This window comes from Neofelis nebulosa, chromosome X (assembly GCF_028018385.1).
Source record: "Neofelis nebulosa isolate mNeoNeb1 chromosome X, mNeoNeb1.pri, whole genome shotgun sequence".
Lineage (NCBI taxonomy): Eukaryota > Metazoa > Chordata > Mammalia > Carnivora > Felidae > Neofelis > Neofelis nebulosa.
This window is the reverse complement of record NC_080800.1, coordinates 34,628,990-34,646,758: the sequence shown is the minus strand read 5'-3', so window position 1 is coordinate 34,646,758 and position 17,769 is coordinate 34,628,990. Positions and strand designations below refer to the sequence as shown.

The window sequence follows — 17,769 nt, the reverse complement described above, 5'->3', positions numbered from 1 at the left end:
AGGGTGTGAGTATTTTAGGAAGGACAATTTAGTTAGTATCGTTGTTACTTATTCAGGTGGTGACAAGCCCAGCCCCTCCCTGCTCCCAACTATCATTGTTCAGGGATGTTTCCTAACTGTCACACAGAGAAAGTTGGAAAGGAAGAGTCTCTAGCTGAGACATGCCTGTCAAATGACCTCTTGGCACAAACCCCGATCCCCTTCCATACGATGCCCAAAGTAGAACCTCACCCCGATGCCCAGTACTTTGAGAGACGTTACGTGTAAGTGTCTTCTCAAACATCATCTCATTTATTCTGGCCACAGCCCTTTAAGGAAAGCAGAATGGGTACTACCATACCCATTTTCCAGATAAGAAAACTGAGGGGGAAGAGCCACCAGGAGAATACCCAGAACGCACCCATCTGTTTGCTTTCCATAAAGCTAGGAACCTTTCCCTTCACAAAAGAAAAGGCCCGATGGAATTTCTCCCAGTTCTATCTGTCATTAAAACATATGTGTTTGGAACACAATTCAGGACGCTCGGCACCCGGCCCTTCCCGTGGCATTTGTCACCCTGCTTCTTGTCAATGTCTTACCTGGAAACTACATTTAACCCAGAAGAGGCTGGTAACGGTCTGTGAAAGTGGGGGAGGAGGGGAAGAGAAGGAATTGCTTTCATTACTAAAATAAATGCCAAAAAGAAAAACCTATTTAATTCAGAGCTTATCTCGCCTTTTGAAGAGAGAAAAAAGTAAAAAACAAGATCCTGGTTTAGTTGTGCGTCTTCCCAAGCATTGATTTTTGTCTGAGAGCTCTGAAAATGTCCACGAGGTCGTAAGAGAAGCCTTAACAGCGTGCCTCCACCTCTCATAAAGCTTTATGATGAGGCAGTGTCTTCCTGATTCCCAAACTAAAGGTGTATTGGTCGCACCGAGAAAAACCACATGTCCTGCCTACTGGGTCTCTTACTTAGACCATCCCTATAGGGGGATATAAACCCCAGAAACAAACCTACTGCATATATGTGTGTGTATATATATACATACACATGTATGTATGTATGTATGTATGTATGTATATGTGTATATGCATATACAATCTTAATAATATTATTTTAAATATGGTATATAATACATATACATACATATCATGTACTTTTTAAAAATATTTATTCAATTTTTGAGTAGGCAACAAACTCACATGGCTCAAACAAAAACCATTTAAAAATTCCACCTCATCCCTTCCCCCAGTCTCCCCCTCCTCTGTGATTTGGGTTGTAGCAAATCTAAGACATGATCAGTTTTTTTTTTAATGTTTATCTATCTTGAGAGAGAGAGAGAGAGCAAGCACACATGTGGGAGGGGAAGAGAGGGAGAGGGAGAGAGAATCCCAAGCAGGCTCTGCGCTGTCAGCACAGAGCCCGACGCAGGGCTCGATCCCACAAACCACGAGATCACGACCTGGGCCGGAATCATGAGTCAGACGCTTAACCAACTGAGCCACCCAGGTGCCCCTGGACATAATCCGTTTTAAGATGCATCATTTTATGTACTATTGAGAAAGAAAAGAATATGGCTGATTATAATTCTAAAACGGCATATAATGGAAGATACCTTTCCATGTCACAGATGTCAAAATGAGAAAAAACATATCTCTGAGAGAATCAGTGAAATATGGTGGTCTCCTTGTGCACATTTCCTAATTTCTTTATGCATATACAAGCAAATGCAAATACAGATGTCAGTTCTGCATCCTAAAGAGAGCGAAGAGTACCCAGTGCTCTCCCTGTTGCTTTTTTCACTTTGAGGTCCATCTCGGAGGTCTGATCGTGTTGGCGCATAAAGATTGCCCTCATTCATTTTCACGGCTGCAACATATTCTAGTGAATGGATGTGATAAAATGCACTTAACCAGTTCTCTATTGTTGGAAGTTTGGGTCATGTCCAGTCTCAGGCCATTTCAAATAACGCCGCAGCGAACAGCCTTGCGTGTACACCACTGCACAAGAGGGCAAGGATTGCTATAGGATTAAAGTGTGAAAACTGAACACCTGGGCAAAACAGAGCAGGCATTTGTAGTTTTGATGACTATTGCCAAATTTTCTGCCGTAGGGGGTCGTGCCAAATTTGCCCTCCCATAATTAAGGTATGAACATGCCTGTTCCCCACAGCTTTGCCAATGAACAGCTGGTATTCTGTTATTTTTTCAAAATCTGATAGCTCAAAAGAAAAGGAATCGTAGTATAATTTTATTTTATATTTCTCATATTGTGAATGCAGTTGGATATTTTTCATAACTTTTAGAGCCATTTCTATTTCCTTTTCTGTGAACTGTTTGTATTCTTTGTCTATTTTTCTATTAAGTTGTTATCCTCGTTGATTTCTTTTCAGGGAGATCTATACTTTATCATATGAGTGGCAACTTTTCTTCTAGCTTGTCTTTATTCATTTATTTGCTTTAGTTTGTCAACTGTACTTTCTGCCATGCAGAGAGTTTAGTCTGACTTTCAGGTAACTAGATTTGTCAACCTTTTCTTTTACGGTTTCTAGATTCCAAATCATACACACAAAGGCCTTGCTTGCCCCAAGGTTATACAAGAATTTCCTCCTTTTTTCTATAATAATCTTTAAGATGTCATCTTTCGGCATTTGGATCTTGGATCAAATATGGAAATGTTCCTGTTACAGGACACGAGGACTGGATTCATCTTCATTTTTAACTCAATAGCTGACCAGTTGTCCCAGTGCCACTGATTAGTCAGTCCACCACTTCCCACACTCGTTTGAGATGCCACCTTTGAAACTAAATTCCTATATGTATTTGGCTCCATCTTTAGACTTCCTGATCCACCCCATTGTCTTGGGTCTTCCTATTTATAAGCTACCTACAGTTTTAAATTAAGCTCAGTTAAAATTTCAGACGCACAGACTAAAATCATTCTCGAGGACTGGTCGCTCTTAAAGCCCCCACCTGAACGCCCATCTTTGATACGACACGTCCTGTTTTACAGGCTCCACAATAAAAAGCAACTAGAAGAATTACTTTACTCATCAAAGGCCTCCAGGGAACACTTGGTGACACAACATGGCTGCTGTTTGATAGAATAGTAATATTGATCATCACAGATTTATCGCTTACAGCTCCACAGGTACACACAAGGACACTATATAGAAATAAATGGCCAGGGCCTCTTAGCGACAAATGCCACTGCTCAAGCTTGCTCTACCCATCCTGTCTTTCACACATCGACTTCTTCCTCTTTCCTCTTCGAACCTCCATTCTGAATTCCCGTCCTCCCCTCATGCTCTCACCCACCCATTGAGACTTGCTGCTGGTTTCGACCTTTCAGGTGACAATGACTTGTCAGTTCTGCCTCCTAAATGTACTTCAAGTCTGCCCTCTTCTCACTGTCTCTATCACCAGCATCCTGGGCCAAATCCCCAATATCTGTCTTCTGCACATGGCCTCTTAATGGGTCTTCCTGCCTCCAGTCTTATTTTTTTTCTAATCCAGGTTTCATATGGCAGTGATATTTTCAAAGCACAAATCTGATTGTGTCATTGTACTGTATTAAAATCTTTTAGTGGCCACCCACTGTTTAGGATAATGCCCATAAGGTCCTGCACGATCTAGTCCTTGATGACCTCTCCACCTTCGCCTTACATCATATCCCACTTTGCTCTCTCCGTTCCACCACACTAGGGTCCTTTCAGCTCCACAAAAACATTTTGCATATGCTGTTCCCAACACTTGAATGCTCTTCCTCCCATTTTTTTAAACCTGTTTATCTTTCACATCTCCGCTCAAGCACTACTTCCTCAGGGTTTCCTATGTTTAATCTCCTCATGCCCCGTCCTTTCCTTTATGGCACTTACCTCAGTTCATAATGGAACATTTATATGTATTGTTATTTGATTAATATATGTCTCTCATAAACACCATAAGGGCAAGAACACCTTTGTTCCTTACCATCTTCCTTTCCTTACCCCATGATCTAGCATGCCATCTAGCCCAGCACATAGTAGGATGCCATAAAGTACTGAGCCTGTTAAATCCATGTTCATTTCCAATTAAATACTTTAACTTACCATTGAATATCTAGTTATTCAGCAATGGCTTCGAATACCCTTATAGATACATTCCCCAGGTGTGTGCAAAGCACCGAAGTAGAAGAAAGCAGGATCCGAGTTCTCCCACCAAAACCACTGCTGGTGGCTTCCTTCTGCATGTGGTTAACAAGCAGCCATCCAGGCTGGAAGCAGGACAATGTAGTTGAATGGATTTCATTTGCATGGAGTTCTTGGACCAGAACATGGGCCTGGCCAATGATCTAAATGATAGTACATCTCCCGTGTGCTTGTCACCTTGGCCTAGTTACCAAGAGACCTACAGTCGTCCCTGATTCCAGCCCCACCACCCAGCTTCCCTATCAGCCTTGCATTCATTTCCTTCTTACTCATCAAAGTTGCCATCTTGTCCTTGACCATAAGGCTTCTAAGATATCAAACATCACGCCTCCTCATAAAATATTGGACCCCTTTTGGGGGCACCTAGGTGGCTCAGTCAGTCAATCATCTGACTCCTGCTTTAAGCTCAGGTTATGATCTCACAGTTCATGAGTTCGAGCCCCGCATTGGGCTCTGGGCCGACACTGCGGAGCCTGCTTGGGATTCTCTGTTTCTCTCCCGCTCTCTGCCCCTCCCCTGCTGATTCTCTCTCTCTCTCTCTCTCTCTCTCTTAAAATAAATAAGACTTAAAAAATTTAGTGCCCCTCTATCCTAAAGGCCTCTATCCTACAGGTTGGAATAGCAAACCTCAGGCCAGTCTTTTTGCATTCAGTATATGGGAACTTTAAACTCAGATTGGCGAACTACAAGAGAGTTTGCAATGATCTCTGCCTTCGGATATTTGTGTCCTTCCGTATGCCTCTCCCACATTGCATCAGACCTGATGTACATGATCAAATAGAATAAGCAGACATGAAGGCGTGTGACTCTCACGGAGGTCATAAAGGCAGTACAGTTTCTGCCTTGATCTGCTGAATTCCTTGCTCTAGGAAAGGCAGCTGCCATGTCCTGATGACACTCAAGCAAGCTTGTGGAATGACCAATATGGAGAAGAGCCTAGGTCCCTGGCCGGCAGCCAGCACCAACTTACCAGCCATGGAGTGAGTCATATTGGATGGCTGCCGCACCAACTGACACGTAAGTACAACCTCATGAGGGATCCTTAGTCAAAAACCACCCAGCTGAGCCGCTCCTGAATCCCTGACCCATAGAAAGCATGCAAAATAATAAACAATGATTATTATTTTAAGCCATGAAGCTCTGGAGTGATTTGTTTTACAACCTTAGACACAGGCCCTAAGGCCAAAACCAGGAGCCCAATGTCTGGTCTGTGTCTTAAATGTTCTGGATACATGGCCTTTCTTCCTCTCTTCTTTACACAGTTTCTCTTTCTCTTCCAGTAAACTACTCTACTTAGAAGGAATTTATGTGCTTCATCTGGGATTCCTTTACAATATGTACGTGCTCCTGTGCTGGTCTATATGTGTGCAATAACAGCATGGTGGTTAATAGCACCAATAGCTCTGGTTCCAATAGTTCTGGAAACAAAGTGCCTTAGTTTAAATTCCTGCCCCTCCATTTACTACCAGTATGACCTTGGGCAAATAATGTAATATCCCTGTCCCTAAATGTTCTCACATTTATTTTATTTTATTTTATTTTATTTTATTATGTTTATTTTTTTAAGCTTTTGTTTTTAAATTATTTAATGTTTATTTATTTTTGAGAGAGAGAGAGAGAGCAGGGGAGGGGAAGAGAAAGAGACACAGAATCTGAGCTAGGCTCAAAGCTCTGAACTGTCAACACAGAGCCTGACGCGGGACTCAAACTTGTGAACCGTGAGATCATGACCTGAGCCAAAATCAGACGCTTAACTGACTGAGCCATCCACGTGCCCCTTAGTGTTTATTTATTTCTGAGAGAGAAAGAGAGACAGAGCATGAGCGGGGGAGGGGCAGAGAGAGAGACACGGAATCCGAAGCAGGCTGCAGGCTCTGAGCTGTCAGCACAGAGCCCGACGTGGGGCTCGAACTCACAAACCATGAGATCATGACCTGAACTGAAGTCAGATGCTTAACCAACTGAGCTACCCAGGACCCCCAAATTTCTCACCTGTAGAGTGGAAATAGTAACAGTACCTATGTCACAGGCTTGATTCCAGTGCTCAGGACAAGGCCTGGCACATAGGAAGCACTCTAAAAACAGTCATTGTTGCTGTTAATATCAGTCGTTCATTATTGTCATTATTATTATTATTATTATTATTATATTAATCATGCTGTGTTGATCGTGTAGTTTCACACCTCCTTCGCTCTCCAGACTGTGAGCTTCCTCGAGGCAGTACCTTAGTGCTATTTATCTTTGCCTCTTCAGCTACCGGGCACCACTAGGGCACCACTCAGGACGTGGTAGAGACCAACATATGTGTATCTTAGTGGGGCTGCCTGTGAGAGGGTATAGGCAAATTCAAGGCCAGATACTTGAGCCACAAGGGCATAGGGCAGAGATATTGTTTGTAGTCCAGGAAAAGGGCCAAAGAAAACACAGGGCAGAGCCAGGCAATGGGTCAGAAGGCAAGGCAAGAGGTTGTCCAGATGTGTGGAGGGTGAGACGGCACTGGCCATGTTGTCCAGATCCCTGCCTGAGAGGTTCTCCTTTCCTTTTAATGAAGGAAGCTTAAGTTCCCCTACCGAGCTCTCCACTTCTGGCGGGATCTTCCGAACGTAAAAGGCCTCACTTGTGGCCAGCGTGGGTGGCGCCTTGGTCCAGTCCCCTAAGCTCACCAAGACGTGGTTTCCCTATCTAGAGACTGAAGATAACAATAGTCACGTGTAAGATCCGGGAATGCTGAGGGTTAAACATGATCAAGCCGGGAAAGCGCTCGGCGCCCTGGCAGGCACATAGAAAGGGCCTGGGAAATGGCGACCAATATTTGCATGGTGAAAACATCTGAGTGAATACAATCTTTCATTTGCTGGTGTCTTGATGCCAAAGAATTTTGATGATTCTCAAGCTTTTCTGCCTCATTTGCAGAAAGAACCAAGGCTCTCTCTCTCTCTCTCTCACACACACACACACACACACACACACACACACACACACACACCCTTCCTTCTGGAAGAGGTTAACTATTGTGACCGGTACAATTAGCCCCTTTCCATCTGATAACAGCCCCATCTAAGGAATTCACAACCGTTAATTAGAGGCACCCGGCAATCTTGTGAGGGAGGAAAATTATCGCTCAGACTCTACACGTGTCTGAACCGAGTTGCTCTGGGGTAACCTCAGTCACAGAGCTTGAGCCTGAGCAGGGATGGAACAGGACGGAGCCTGCCAGCCCGCAGCCCCTCTACGCCGCCTCTTCCCTCTCCCAGGGCTCCAGGGGGCTGACTGGAGGCCCTGCAGTTGTAAGTTCATTATTAAATCATTTCTCACCGAAAGAAGAAAAGGACTCGAAGCTCCACACACCGTGGTTTTTAAAATGCTAGTCTCTCTTCAATAGAAATTGAATTCACTGATGTAGCCCAGGGAAAAGCGAGCTCCTTCCTCCCCTCCAAATGATTCTTTCAGGGTAATATAGCAGTTAAACCTTCAGGTACATAATAGCACGCCGGTCTATTAGCTAAGGCGATTTTATTCTTCAGCTTGCAGCTTCTTGCCTGACAGTTGTCACCTAGACAACCATGTCTCCATGAACTCAAGAGGAGACTGGGGGGGTGTCCTCTGAGGAGACAGCCAGCCTGATACATCAAATCTTCTGGTGCGAAGGAACCATTCTTGGCTTTGCGATGTGGAACACACTAAATAATGCATTCAACTGTTGTCTATTCATCCTTTCCAGCCCCACCACCACCGGCCCCTCCTTGCCTGTGACCTTGAAACGCTCCCTGAGCTTCAGGCCTTCCCATTCTCCTGTTCTCAGCAAATCTGGTTTGGTGTCTGTGTGTGTGTGTGTGTGTGTGTGTGTGTGTGTGTGTAACAACTTTCCAACCTCGCAGCTTCCTAGCCATGGTTTTTATTTTGAAACAAAAGAACTGCAAAGGCAGAAAGTTCTCTGTGCCAGTGTGTAAGGAGACGAATCAGACAAGCCCCAGCGGGCTCACGTGGCTGAGCCCCAAGGTAGGAAGGGAGAGCTGCCCCTCCTGGCCTAAAACGACCAGCACCACCGACTTAGAGAAGTTGAAGAGCCAGGGGAACACAGTGGCAATCACAGGACAAAGGACCGAAGTGGCACTTTCCTCACACCAGGAAGCGGTGTGGCGAGTGGATTGAGGGCATCGGTGACCAACTGTGGCCCCTCCCAAGATGATGATGAGAAAGTCTGCAGGGCCTGCGGTGGCAGCCAAGAGATATAAAGTGGGGCCTACACCACTCGGGCATCACAAGTGAAGAGCTGGTTATGCATGAGGTGGGTACGTTTGCGGTGTCAGGGGACGCGTCTAACTCCACGGACTGACCACGCACTCCTGCCTTCACCGAACAAATACTTCATGTTTGTGAATGCGTACGTGCTTTCCTGGGCTCTCTTCTAGACCCTGTCGGTTAAGCACATCCTGGAGGTGCTTGCAAGATCAAGACCATAGGGGAAGAAGAACACTTAGTTTAATATACCCATCTGTCCCGGGCATCGCACATGACAAACGAAGCAAGTTATCTCGTCAGTTTTTAATTTGGGCCTTTGTGGCTACCGAGGCTCCATAAGACAGAACTTGGCCTTCTCTTCGATAGCTGTCAGGGCTACGCCACGTGCCCAGGGTCCCTCTTTATGGGAATCGCTTGGTGGGGTGCTGAGCCAGCTCATACTGGCTCGGGAGAGCTGACTGTTCTCCTCAACTCTCCTCAACTCCATGTTTAGTGACAGCATGTTGGTAGCTTCACATTAGCCATGGTGGGAGTAGCTGTACCATGGAGATCAGCCACACATCAGGGCCCTTGTTCATTCGTGTAAAAGCTGGCTTAACATACTGCTAGAACCATGAGTTCCACACGTCCCAGAGATTCTTCTTGGTCCATGGCATTAGCATAGGTGACGCCATCCTCCCTAACCCAAGACGTGACCTCAGTCTGGTCAGTCAGAGTGCTCCATCCTCTTGGCCACATCATCTGATACAGGGCAGGGCACGTGACCCACAATGGGCCAATCAAAGCCTTCCTTAACATGTTAACCAGAGCTGTTAGGAAACCTGCTCTTCTCCGATGTCAGGAGAATGAAGATCATGGAAGCTTAGAGTTGCCATCTTTTCCACCGTCTTCTCAGCCAGCCAGACACCAAGGCCAACACAGAAGAGAACACAAGCAAGAAATGGACAGAAATGGGGGCCCTGATCGCATTATTGGTGCGCCTAGAGCTATGTTACTTTTTTTTCTTTTGGCTCAAGCTAGGTTGAGTTGGGATTTTGTCACTTGCAACCAGAAGAATCCTAATGACATTATATTGTCTCCCCTCACCCCCTCTTCCCCCAGAGAGCAGCAGATGATGTCAGGGTCCTGCTCATATCCCCTTGGCACTCGCTGTCCTCATGTAGCTGGATGCCTTCTTACTGTAAGCCAATGAGATGCTCTCAGGCCACCAACAGGAGAGGCCAGGGTGCGGGGGAGTTAACACATACAGGGGCAGCTCTAAGCCAATGAGTCACAGGAGATGGTGGATAAATACCCTAGCTCCTCTTCTCCGCAGGTAGGACCGTGAGGCACATTCCACACGGCTTCCCTGAGATCCTCAGTGGAGCCAAGCCTCAGGTGCCCACTCCCTAATGATGCCTCCTGGAATCACCGCCCAAATAAGCTACCTGCACCCAAATCGCCGACGCAACGCCGGCTTCTGGGGAAATCCTGCCTAGAGAAATGGACTGTTGCCAAAAAAAAAAAAAAAAAAAAAAAAAAAAAAAAAAAAAAAAGACATAAATATGACTAATGATTACTACAACCCAAACCATTTTGTTCCTCTCTTTCTAATAGTCTCCTTCTGCGGTTTCTCAGCCCAAGCTGAGTTGTTACTTGTTTCATGTTACCTAATGCCTGGCTGCGGAGTTAAGTTTCCAAATGAGGGGAGAAAATTGCCATTTCCAACAGAAAGTGGGAGTCACGCTCCTGCCTTGGGGCCATTATCACGAATGAATTCTAATCTGAATTCGGCCTGTGGTTGGTTCGGGCTATGAAACAGAAAAATCTGGACGCACCCCTAGGTTTTCTTGGGAACACCAGTGAACGCGCAACAAAGGTGTTATTAGTTTTCTCTTGCGAGAGAGTCGGCCCGGGACAGCAGGAGACACTATCACATTAAAACGGCTCCCTCCCCTTCCACCTGGTTTGTTCACACGTAACCACAGGCTGTTGGAGACACCTTAGCTAAGAAACCCATAATAGTCAGGGAAGTCAGGGCTGGAATGATCTTTTCCTGAAGGGAGAGGCTGACTCTGGGTGTGTGAAACTTGGAAGTGCGCTTGCTCACAAACCCGGCCAGCGCTGTGACAACCACACCCCTCCTTCCCGGGGAAACGCCGTGAGAAAATACCTGTTCCGGGCATTAGGCTGCCAAGCTTTACAACTCCCAACACCTAGATACCTGTATTTTTCCAAAGCGTTGGTTTGGGAGCAATTTCCCAACGCGTTATAGCTCCTTTGGACTGGGTATGCCTCCGACTTCATGGTAAGTGGGTCGGAGGGACTAATTAAATGAATTTAAGTGAAAGACTTGGCGATACCAGATGAAAAGAGTCCAAATCTAAATTGCTGCGGCGAACGCTTCCAGGAATTAAGGATCTTTAAGGAGCAAAATTCAGAAGACGGTATGGCACAGGGGAGAACCTGAACTTGGTGTGTGAATACCTGCATGAGAATTCCAGCTCTGTCCCTGGCAAGCCATCTGGCAGCATGCACACTGGTTACAAATACAGACTCTGGAGCCAGACTGCCTGGGTTTCACTCCCAGCTCCACTACTTACTAGCTGTGTGACCATGGGCAAGTTAAGTAACCTCTCTGGGCTCAGTTCCCTCATCCACGAAGCAGGGGTAGTAGTGGCACCCGCCTTGGAGGACTGACACAAGCATGAAATGAATTAGGAGCTCTGGAGGGTTTAGAAGAGTGCCTGATGCCTAGTAAGCTTCAACATCTTTGCTTTTCTCACTGGTCACAGCCTCCCTGGGCCTCAGTCTTCTTAGCTGTAAATGGAGGATTCCTACCTGGCCTATATTTTGGGGCTTTATGAGGACAAAATGACACGATGTTATTGGAAGGGAAAAATCCGGTAAAGCATAATATAAATTTAAGTTGCGATTAAATCAGCTCAAGCTTTTGTGGCCGACTATCCTCCCCTAAAGAGCCGGGCTGGGCATTTAGAGGCTTGGTTAGTCTTGACTTCTGGGGAAGGAAACAAGAGCTCAGGGAAACACACCCTCCCCTCTACAAGGGTCGGACATATGGCTAGCAGCTGGGGTTTATGCAAAGCATTCTTCAAATTAGTCCAAAAGCCCCACTGTTTGGTTATTGCCCCCAGCGCAACCATAAAACCACAGCTCACAACTGCCAGCAGGTTGTTACATCCCCAGCCCGCACTCGCCCCAGCCCCTCTCAGCTGCCTAGCCATGGCCACTCCAAGTTCTCCGGCCCCAGAGCCACCTGCGTGTCCTCTGGTTAACTCAATCTGCTGTCAAAAAGGAGGAAGTAATTAAATGGGGGACATGTCAGTCCCACCACAGGCCCTGGAAAAGTCAATAAAATTTAGTCACCAGAATGGGAGCGGATTTTTAACCACTCTGCTATAAACCATGACACGCACAAAAGATGTCAGCTTCAGGTCACATAGCAACCAAGCCCGGGAACTCGATGCACAGCAGTTTTCCTTCTGTGGGGCAGAAGGAAGGAAAATGAAGTACTATTTACTCCAGTGAAATGTGACATGAGAAACGAAGGACAAACATCTTGCTTCCTCCCAACACTCCATACCCTGAAGCGATTGGGGGTTGGAGTGGGACATGGCAGTGGTGAAGAGGAGACAAATGGAAAAGAGGACGGGACAAAATATTGTTACCGGACAGGCCAATCCGGCTCCTCCAGGGAGCTATACATATGAGACTCAGACATTAGACAGCACTTGAATTAGCAACATTGTTGCTGGCTTTCTATTTCAAAACCCTCTGGCCCTCTGGTTCACTGTGCTGCCGCGACTGAGCAGATTTTCTCAGCCGTCACAGGGCCCCAGTCCAGAGGAGCTGCAGGGAAAAGGGGTGTGGAGGGGAGAACCACAGCATATGGGAACCAGGATACTGCTTGGCTGACCTGACCCACCCTGCCTGCCTGGCTGGCCGTTCCCTCCCTTCAGTTCCTTTTCACTTTGTAAATCATGAAACATCCATGAAATCAGTTTCACTGACCCCTTAGTGAGAAATTCCAGCTGCAGTCTGGCAGGGCCAGCATCCAGATCGGGCCGAGAGTGGTTGGGGAGGCATGGGGTAGAGAGGGAGGAGAAGGTCTGTGAACAGGAGGTTTCCTTTTCACACATCAGAGACGTCACAACAGACCCATAGCCATAGAAATGTGCTGAATCATTCCATGCCCACAGCCTCAGCTCTTTTTGCAAAAAGGCCCTGGAACCCTTTTGTTTCATCTATTTATTTATTTTTTTTTTCAAAAAGTCAAAGGTGACTTATTTAAGAGTTTCAATGAAATACGAAATACAAAATGCACAGCATAAAGCAAGCCACAACTATCTTAAAGTTCGTAGTTAACATTCACTGAACACTTATTACTGATTTTAATCCTCACAACTTTCCTGGGCAGTAGATGCTAATATCATTATACCTATTTTGCAGATGAGAAGACTGAGCCCCAGAGAAATTAAGCAACGTGCCCAGGGTTATGTGGCTGGAGAGTGGTAGAAATGCGATTTGAATGGTCGCTCAATATTTACTTCCTGCGAGCTCTCCGTGCTAGCAATAGCTGACATTTTTCTAATGCTGAGCAGATTCCCAGCCCCTTTCGCGTACATGATCTCACTGGATATGCAAACATATCTCTTGAGGCAGAAGATCTTGCCCCCAATGTAGAGATGAGGAAACTAAAATGTAGAAGGATTAAGTGGTCCTCGCAATATTATAGAGGCGGAAAATGAAGAGCAGAAATCAAACACACCTTCTGGTCTTGTTCTCACCATACCCCTGACGCTTCAGAATAGTAAGTATTTACATACGGCAAGCTCCCATCAGCCCTGGTAAAATCGGCAGCCCTGCTCCCCAGGAAGGCTCCCCTCCTCTGCTTCAGGAGACAGATGTGATGGCTTCCTCACTGACCACATCCACCCTTCTGGTAATGCATGCTTGTGTTTCCTGCAAGGTGGCCACGCATGGCCGCGCAGGTTGTTTGGTGAACGGCCTCACCCCATCTGTGGAGGCACCGTTTACGTGGTCGAGGTGGTAAATTTATCATTTTGGTAAGATAATTTTCCAGTAGATGGCAGTAATGTGTCTTGAGGAAGGGGTGGGCGCCTCTACCTAATTCAGGCAGAGGCAACGTAAAGGCTAGTGGGGCCCCTGATGATGGCTGCTTTGAGTTCTTTTACCCGTAGTAGCAAGATGGCGTTGGTCCATCTATCTTCTTCTGTTCCCTCTTAAGACCTAAAATGGGAGATTTGCTCTGCAAGAATTCATTTATTGACATTTAACAAAATGCTTACCAGGTACCTACAATGGGACAGATATTGTACAAGGTAGACCTACAATGGCGAACGAAGGAAACACAGTCCCCGCCCTCTTAGTTATTGAAACTCAGTAAGGGAGTGTGGAGGGTGCTATAGGTCGGTCCACTTTAATTGGCTTACCCTTTCTCTCTGGTTTACCCCTATTCTGTAGGTTGTAAAAGCTCAAAAGCAACAGCAACAACTTAACTCTTCAGACTCTTTGCAGCTAGAAGTTGCCACGTGACCCAGTTCTGGCCCTGGGATGTAAACAGTAGTCAATGGACACTCACTTTTCCTCTTGTCCCTTCTTTCTAGCTGGAATACAGATGCTATGCCTGAGTACAAGCAGCCATCGTGTAAACATAAGGACTAAACATACTTGCTACAGATAGCAGAGGAAGAAAAGAAAAGGAATCTGAGTCATGTGTGGCATTGTCACGCCACTGGACTGGTGTTGGGTAGCCCATGTTGCCTTGAGAGATAAATAAACCCTCATGTGTTTACACCACAACCAGTCAAGTTTTCTATTACTTCCAGCTAAACACTACCCTAACTGACACAAGGAGGCAGATATTAATCAATATAAAAAAATAAATGTATCATTATAAATACTAATAAATGCCATACTAGGGAAGTACAGAGCACCATGGGAATGTAATCTGAGACACCTGACCTGCTCTGAGAGGCGAGTCAGGCTTTGTTGAGGAAATGGCATTGAATCTCAATAAGTAGGGGGCCGGAGTGAGATGCCTCTTGGTAGCTTAAAAAAATGGCACGGAGGTGGGAGGAAGCATATACACTGGGGGTTAGAGAAAGAAGGATGGTGCACACAGGTGCAGAGGTAAATCAGCCCCTGGAGATCAAAACTGTGACCTTAACCTCTTTGCTTAGTTCATTAACCAACAGAATTGACTAACCACAGCTAGCTAACCACTCAGGCATCACCAAAGGGGAAGGAATGCAAATGGAAGTTTCCCCAGGCCTGGCTGAAGTGGAAAGGAAATTAGGGTCGCTTCTGATTACTCACATCAATAGAAGCCCAGGAAAATCCCCAAAGGGAGTCAATTGAAAAGTACTATGGGTGAATACCCAAGATGATGAGTGTCCAGCACAACCTGAGCTCTCAATAAATGTTTGTTGAATGGCTGAACAAATGATGTCAGTGAAAGTAATTTCAAACTGTAAAATGATGCACTCATCATTACCTCCAGTCTGCGATGTATTGTACCGTACTCAGCGCTTCCGGTGTCGTTTACCAAAGGTAACAATAGAAATCCTCTTACGCTCTTGTCAAGTACAAGTCTCAGGGTGCTGTCTTCCTCTTAGCGAATCTTAGCTTTGTGCTTTGCTCTGCAAAGGGGGACGCTTTCTCCATCAAAACTCGTCCCTCTGAGTGCCAGCCTTTCTTCTCCCGCAGCACGCCCAGTGCCCACACGCCTCTTTGAGCCGGCACACAGTCAGCTCACAGAACAATGGAACAATGGAACATCTCCACACTCGGCTTGGCGGAAGCCGAAAGCAGGAAACAGTCCCTGCCATCCATGCTCCTTCAGCTTTGGGATTTCAGTCCTTCAAGCTGGCCCTCCTGGCCTCCAGGAGCCACTCTTTTGATCCCGAGGGAGGACATACAGAGCACAGAAACATGGGTTTCCTGAGTGCCAACTATGTGCCAGGAGCTACCCATCTGAACAGTTAAGTCTCCCGACAACCCTGGGAACTGTGATTTCTTCTGGTCGATGAGGACCCTGAGACACAGAGAAATTGAGCAACATGGCCAAAGTCATGCAGTAAGTCGGTGTCAGAGATGGGACTCAAAGCCAGGCCTGTTGGCACAGGATGTGTGTGTCCTCCTTTCCCCCTACCAGATTCTCCCCATCTTCTGCATCACTTCCTGTTAACAAATGATGGTCTCCAACCCTGGTGGAGTAGTCATCTGCCCGACCATCACAGACAAATCTTCGGCACTGCCTCTGGGAATTACGCTTCTCTCTCTTTCGACCTCTCTCGCCCGGAAGGTAGCAGTCTCTCTCTACCCCGCCCCGCTTCTCATCATCCTTGCTCCAGCCCACCCTCACCCCACAGGGCCCCGCGCGCAGCCCCTTTTTGCCACACAGCACTTGTCACCAATCTCGAATCGCACTGGGCGCCAGTGTGTCCCTCCCCCTCCTCCTGAATCACCCACCCCATCCCATACCAGCTTCATTCCTATTTCAGTGTCCTTCTGTCCTTCCAGCGACCCTCTCCCCCAGGAAGCCTTCGCCTACACTCTGGCCACATGGCCCTTCGTCTCCACACTCTTACAACCCTGGGCTGTAATTTCCTGTCCATTGCCCAGTCTCTCTCCCTGGCCAGGGGATTCTGTGAGGCAAGAAAGGACCCTGCCATCCTGCTCGCCGTTGAATCACCAGACTTTGGGGACAATCACAACATGCAGCAGGCACAGAGTAAATATTTACTGCAGTCACCTTGTAGTGGATTCATTTTTTACTTTCCACATAACCGTAAGCTCCCGGAGGACAGGGTCCCAGTATTTTCGACCTTTGGATACCCAGGACTGGGGACAAAGTCTGAGCCAGGATGAGGAAACATGCAGGTCCTAACGTGTTTAACCTGGAGAAGAGTTAACTGGGGAAAGAAGGCGGGGGGACCCAATCACTGTCTCTCAATATCTGAAAGGCTGACAAATGGACTAATATAAAGCTACTCGAAGTCTGGTCCACGGACCGGCAACTTCTGCAATACCTGGGAACTTTTCAGACGTGCTATCTCTCAGGCCCCACCCCAGACCCACCGAATCAGAAATTCTGGGAGGCGACCCAGTGCTACGTTAAACCGTCCTCCAGGGAACTGTGATGTGTGCTACCGTCTGAGAAGCCTCGGACTAATGGTAAGCTTATTCTGGATGAAGACGGAGTCAGTTTTCCATCTAATTACACAGAAAATTCCTCTATGAGTCTACCCAGCAATGGCAGACGCCGCCTTACTAAGTTCCCTGCAGCTCTATATGTCCCAGAAAGGCAGGGGAACCTCGCATCAGGCCTCTGTTGAGATTATTTTAAATTTATTTATTTCTTTTGAGAGAGAGGGTGGGGGAGAGAGCGCCCATGAGCTTTCACGCACGAGTGGGGGAGAGGCAGAGAGAGAGGGAGACAGAGAATTCCAAGCAGGCTCTGCACTGTCAGCACAGAGCCCAACGGGGGCTCGAGCCCACGAACCATGAGACCATGACCTGAGCCAAAATCAAGAGTTGGATGCTTAACCGACCAGGCACCCTTCTCTGTTGGAAGTTTATGCCTTGATAATGATATTGTTGATCCAGCCAGGAGACAGATACTGGGGTAACAAAAGCCCTTCAGAAATTTCCCATCGATCTCTGGCTTGTAGGATTGGGGCTGAGGATGGTTAGGGTGGGGGCACGTTCCTGACAGACCAGGTCCGCCTCGCCACATGCCTGGAGCCTGAGGGTTGGGGGAGTCAGGTGGGGCAAAAGTGACACAGGCAGAAAGAGGGCATCCATATTTGTCTTTTTAATTTGAGAAAGACTTTCTGGTTGCAGAAGGAAGGTAACCTTGCAGGTGCCATAAGAGAAGTCCCAAAAGTTAACACTTATCAAGCATTTACTGTATGCCAGGCACAGTGCTAACTTGCTTTGCGAGGATTTTTCTCATTTGGTGCTTCCAAGAACCCTATAAAAATCACTAATGTTACCCTATTTGAGCTGAGAAAATAAAGTGAGAAAGGGGCAAAACGCCTTCTCAGAACATCGCGCTGATCATAAGGGCCAGAGCTGGGATTTGAACCCAGGTAGTCTGGCTTGAGAATTTGATTTCATAATTTTGACTCTGTGCTACCACAACTTCCTGGTGCCGAACACCCTGAGCGCTTAAATGTTAAGTGTTCAGGATCCCGAAGGCCTTTGGCTGGGGCCCATGAGATGCCCACACAGTGGAGCTGGGGGAGGGGAGTGAGTGATGGAGAAAACTGAATGAGCCAGGGTGAGCTAAGATATAAGGCAGCAACACACCCTCCCCCAACATCTCAGTGCC

The 17,769-nt window shown here is 46.8% G+C and overlaps 1 long non-coding RNA gene across 4 annotated transcripts in view; it reads right to left on the bottom strand.

Moving 5' to 3' along the window:
- LOC131502001 (uncharacterized) overlaps positions 1-17,769 on the bottom strand; it is a 221,388-nt gene that overhangs the window by 51,551 nt on the left and 152,068 nt on the right. The window contains exon 1 of one of the 4 annotated variants that reach the window (XR_009256950.1): positions 12,423-12,575. The exons of the other annotated variants lie outside the window; for them this stretch is intronic. This is a non-coding gene — a long non-coding RNA (uncharacterized LOC131502001). Of the gene's footprint in view, positions 1-12,422; positions 12,576-17,769 lie in introns of those variants that run through there. 4 annotated transcript variants of the gene reach the window in all.